The 5,783-nt window shown below is 48.6% G+C and overlaps 1 long non-coding RNA gene across 2 annotated transcripts; it reads left to right on the forward strand.

Moving 5' to 3' along the window:
• Positions 1–4,821, forward strand: LOC133168614 (uncharacterized). 2 transcript variants are annotated; one of them, XR_009718245.1, is made up of 4 exons: positions 1–691; positions 918–1,099; positions 1,211–1,372; positions 4,721–4,821. It is a non-coding gene; the product is annotated as an uncharacterized LOC133168614 (long non-coding RNA). The 2 variants fall into 2 exon arrangements; XR_009718244.1 differs by having other exon boundaries at positions 1–1,099.
• The last annotated feature ends 962 nt before the right edge of the window (positions 4,822–5,783 follow it).

Here is a 5,783-nt window from a genome sequence, read left to right on the forward strand (position 1 = left end):
TTATCATATAAATATCATATAAAAATGATGACTTTAATAATCATTATGTCATAATGACTTACCATGGCATTATTTTTATTCCATTTTTTCCGTTTTCTTTTTCACTGGCGGGTATGGGGTGACATGGGCTGACATGAATTCATCCAATGAGGATCGAGTGTGTTCAACGGTCCTGCTTTGAATGGCCAATCACGTCAAAGTGAACGGGACAAATCGCAATCACAGCGCTTGCATCTCTGGCTCCGACAACAACTTTTCTCATAAGACCTTGTCTTGTATTGTGTGTTTTTTTGTTGTCTTTCTATGTGTTTGCGTCGTCTGTGTTCATTTGTTTCACTTTGGCTGCGAAAACGGCACCGAGAGAGCGCTGTTTTTCGATCGCGAGAGAGAGGGCAGACAGAGCTAGCTACTGGTAACGTTAACTGTTAGCTAGCTTGTGATAGCAGTAACTTTAACTGACCAGATTCTCTTTTTTTTAAACTTACTGAAGCCACAAAATGGTATATGACACATGTAGTACTTGCTGCGACAGTACGATGGTCGTTACTGTGTCGTTATTTTATATTTTTATGCTGCGCAAGAGAAGAGTATTTTCCCGCCTTTCTGTTTTTCAACACCTTCTCCGCCTCCGTATGCGTTTTCCTTCCGGAGGCAGCACCACCAAGCACACGTCGCGACGTCCAGAAACTCGGTAAGTAGGACTACTATCACTATAAGTAATAAAATCAAATAGTAATACACAAGTAGTAATCAGTTTGCTTGCCATCAGTTACTATATATGCTCCTTTTATCTGTTTTATGTACAGCTTGTAAGATATGTATGCTCCCTGCCCTGTTTTTACAGTCATTCATGTGAACCAGATCATTTATAAAATGGACTGCTGTGAAATATGATTTTTGTTATGTCTGACTTTAAGGAGAGACAATCCTGACTGCAAAAAAATGGATGCTGTCGATCGAGGGGAGGGTCATAATCCCACCTGCTGCTCACGTGGCTGACTTCACCACTGCCTTGGCTGGCCACTCTCTTCGCCTGTTACTATGTTTTCAACCTAGAGTATCAGGGGGAAACCTGCACAACTTTGGAGTTTATTCAGAGGTATTAACCGATAAAATTATATACCTAACTTTATTCCCACTGGCATTTCTATATCTCTCTGATAATTGCAATTGTCTCAACCTCTAACTCATTTCATATGTTTTTGGTTAGGATTAATCCTGACTCCACCAAGTGCAGTGCCAAGGAGCAGATGAGCCGGAAGACTGGGAGAGTGGTGAGGAGGAAGACTTGATACATGAACCCCCATGTGATCTCCTTCATCATGGAGTTCATGAAGGCTTCACTTCATGGAGGCTAACTGACTAGATACAGGTGAGGTTCAGATAACGGTCACAACTAATTTGCATATCAGCTGTTTCAATGCAGAGATTTATTTTCTCTCCGATTTAACTTGCGACATATTCAAATCGATTTTTAAGTCCCATGGGCTCACCACCTGTGGGAGGGGCCAAAGGGGTCGGGTGCATTGCAAGCTGGGCGGCGGCCAAAGGCAGGGACCTTGGCGGTCTGATCCCCGGCTGCAGAAGCTGGCTCTTGGGACATGGAATGTCACCTCTCTGGCTGGAAAGGAACCCGAGCTGGTGTGCGAGGCAGAAAAGTTCCGACTAGATATAGTCGGACTTGCCTCCACGCACAGTTTGGGTTCCGGTACAAGCCCTCTCGAGAGGGGCTGGACTCTCTTCCACTCTGGAGTTGCCCACGGTGAGAGGCGTCGAGCAGGTGTGGGTATACTTATTGCCCCCCGGCTGGGCGCCTGCACATTGGGGTTCACCCCGGTGAACGAGAGGGTAGCCTCCCTCCGCCTTCGGGTGGGGGGACGGGTCCTGACTGTTGTTTGTGTCTATGCACCAAACGGCAGTTCAGAGTACCCACCCTTTTTGGAGTCCCTGGAGGAGGTGCTGGAGAGCGCTCCTTCTGGGGACTCCATCGTTCTACTGGGTGACTTCAAAGCTCACGTGGGCAATGACAGTGAGACCTGGAAGGGCGTGATTGGGAGGAACGGCCCCCCCGATCTGAACCCGAGCGGTGTTCTATTATTGGACTTCTGTGCTCGACACGGATTTTCTATAATGAACACCATGTTTAAAACTAAGGGTGTCCATGTGTGCACTTGGCACCAGGACACCCTAGGCCGCAGTTCGATAATCGACTTTGTAGTCGTGTCATCGGATTTGCGGCCGCATGTTTTGGACACTCGGGCGAAGAGAGGGGCGGAGCTGTCAACTGATCACCACCTGGTGGTGGGTTGGCTCCGATGGTGGGGGAAGATGCCGGTCCGACCTGGCAGACCCAAACGTTCTGTGAGGGTCTGCTGGGAACGTCTGGCGGAATCCCCTGTCAGGAAGAGCTTCAATTCCCACCTCCGGCAGAACTTTTCCCACGTCCCGGGGGAGGCGGGGGACATTGAGTCCGAGTGGACCTTGTTCCGCGCCTCCATTGTTGAGGCGGCCGAGCGGAGCTGTGGCCGTAAGGTCATTGGTGCCTGTCGTGGCGGCAATCCCCGAACTCGCTGGTGGACACCGGCGGTAAGGGATGCCGTCAAGCTGAAGAAGGAGTCCTATCGGGCCGTTTTGGCCTGTGGGACTCCCGAGGCAGCTGACAGGTACCGGATGGCCAAGCGGAACGCGGCTTCGGCGGTTGCTGAGGCAAAAACCCGGGCGTGGGAGGAGTTTGGCGAGGCCATGGAAAATGACTTCCGGACGGCTTCGAGGAAATTCTGGTCCACCATCCGGCGTCTCAGGAGGGGGAAGCAGTGCAACGTCAACACTGTTTACAGTGGAGATGGCGTGCTGCTGACCTCGACTCGGGACGTCGTGTGTCGGTGGGGAGAATACTTCGAAGACCTCCTCAATTCCACCGACACGCCTTCCATTGTGGAGGCAGGGCCTGGGGACTCAGAGGCGGACTCTCCAATCTCTGGGGTTGAAGTCACTGAGGTAGTTAAAAAACTCCTCGGTGGCAAGGCCCAGGGGGTGGATGAGATCCGCCCGGATTTCTTAAGGGCTCTGGATGCTGTGGGGCTGTCATGGCTGACACGTCTCTACAGCATCGCGTGAACATCGGGGACAGTGCCTCTGGATTGGCAGACTGGGGTGGTGGTTCCCCTCTTTAAGAAGGGGGACCGGAGGGTGTGTTCCATTTACAGGGGAATTACACTCCTCAGCCTCCCTGGTAAGGTCTATTCAGGGGTGCTGGAGAGGAGGGTCCGTCGGGAGGTCGAACCTCGGATTCAGGAGGAACAGTGTGGCTTTCGTCCTGGCCGTGGAACAGTGGACCAGCTCTTCACCCTCAGCAGGATCCTCGAGGGTGCATGGGAGTTCGCCCAACCAGTCCACATGTGTTTTGTGGACTTGGAGAAGGCGTTCGACCGTGTCCCTAGGGAGGTCCTGTGGGGGGTGCTTCGGGAGTACGGGGTACCGAGCCAACTGATAAGGGCGGTTCGGTCCGTGTATCACCGATGCCAGAGTTTGGTCCGCATTTCCGGCAGTAAGTCGGATTCGTTCCCAGTGAGGGTTGGACTCCGCCAAGGCTGCCCTTTGTCACCGATTCTGTTTATAATTTTTATGGACAGAATTTCTAGGCGCAGCCGAGGCGTTGAGGGTGTCCGGTTTGGGGACCTCAGCATCGCGTATCTGCTTTTTGCAGACGACGTGGTGCTGTTGGCTTCTTCAGGCTGTGAGCTCCATCTCTCACTGGAGCGGTTTGCAGCCGAGTGCGAAGCGGTTGGGATGAGGGTCAGCACCTCCAAATCCGAGTCCATGGTCCTCGATCGGAAAAGGGTGGAATGCCCTCTCCGGATCGGGGATGAGATCCTGCCCCAAGTGGAGGAGTTTAAGTATCTTGGGGTCTTGTTCACGAGTGAGGGGAGGATGGAGCGCGAGATCGACAGGCGGATCGGTGCAGCGTCGGCAGTAATGCGGACTCTGTACCGGTCCGTCGTGGTAAAGAGAGAGCTGAGCCAAAAGGCAAAGCTCTCAATTTACCGGTTGATTTACGCTCCTACCCTCACCTATGGTCATGAGCTATGGGTCGTGACCGAAAGAACGAGATCCCGGATACGAGCGGCCGAAATGAGTTTTCTCCGCAGGATGTCCGGGCTCTCCCTTATAGAGATAGGGTGAGAAGTTCGGTCATCCGGGAGAGACTCGGAGTAGAGTCGCTACTCCTCCACGTTGATAGGAGCCAGATGAGGTGGCTCGGGCATCTCATCAGGATGCCTCCTGGACGCCTCCCTGGGGAGGTGTTCCGGGCATGTCCCACCGGTAGGAGACCCCGGGGACGACCCAGGACGCGCTGGAGAGATTATGTCTCTCAGCTGGCCTGGGAACGCCTTGGGATCCCCCGGGATGAGTTAGAGGAAGTGGCTGGGGAGAGGGAAGTCTGGGAGTCCCTCCTGAAGCTGCTGCCCCCGCGACCCGACCCCGGATAAGCGGAAGAAGATGGATGGATGGATGGATGGATGGATGGATGGATGGATGGATGGATTTTTAATCATCTCATGAGTAATCGTTACATCCCTACTAATAATATAACTCCAACCTTGCTAATTGCATGAGTGTTCCTGCAGCCAGTGACACACTTCCTATCAGGAACAAGTATCTTGACATGACAACGACATCACCATCATAATTCTTAATGTATTTTCTTCTTTAATTTCAGGGCTCCTGTTTTGTCCAAGCCCAAGGAAGTTTTGTCTAAAAGGTTTGGTAATGTGCTTTATGTTCCTGTTCACAAAAAAATAAATAACCCTGTTAACAAATTTCTTGTTGTCTGTAGTTAATTGAAATATTTTAGAATATGGGTCATTCTATTAATGATTAATATTAAATCACTGATTCAGCATTTAAATTGTACAGTGAGAAACTCAATTTACAATGATTACCTGGTACCTACTCTTACTGCATTGCCATATACAATACAGTTCATTTGTTTGTACAGTAAATAAACCAGTTATGTAAAGGCAACTGAAAGCGCGGTATTTCATTGATATTTATTCTGCAGTTAAGCAACTAATACTGTAAATGCAACTAAAATCACAGTTTTTAATTTTTTTAGTATAGTTAAAACATCTAACTAAATAAAACTGAAATCACAGTATTTAAATGTTATTTTGTATACAGTTAAACAACTAATACTGTAAACGCAACTGGAATCACAGTATTTAATTGTTATTTAGCATACAGTTAAAACATCTAATACTATAATTACAACTGAAATCACAGTATTTAATACCGTTAATGGAGAGGGCGATTCTTTCCTGAATTTCAAGAAAATCTTCCGCCTTACCTTTCATGTTAGGCATAATTAATAGATTGGTGTCAGTTCAGATGGCCCCAGGCATTATTCACCCCGCCTTAGGTCACCTCCGCTGGGTGAAAAGAGCAAGAATTCCAAATCTGAGAGAAATTAAAAAACGGATATTTCTGATGCATGTCCTGAGTTTTGTTGATATACAGCATAAGTCGAATCTTAGCTCAATATACATCATGAATAGACAAATAATTTGTATTTTCAAAGCTTTTAATCAATCAGACCTTATGGGTCAGTGAACCCAATTTCATAGAATAGTGCAAACATTGTGTTGGGAAAAAAAGGTGTTCAAAATAAACATCTTCTATAACACCACACCGCTTCTGATTTGTGAAACCTTGACTCTATTTGTGAAAATGTAAATCTGAGTTGGCTTCTCCATCGCAAGAGCAATTCCACATGGTTTTTGGTA

Source organism: Syngnathus typhle, linkage group LG15, assembly GCF_033458585.1.
Source record: "Syngnathus typhle isolate RoL2023-S1 ecotype Sweden linkage group LG15, RoL_Styp_1.0, whole genome shotgun sequence".
NCBI lineage: Eukaryota > Metazoa > Chordata > Actinopteri > Syngnathiformes > Syngnathidae > Syngnathus > Syngnathus typhle.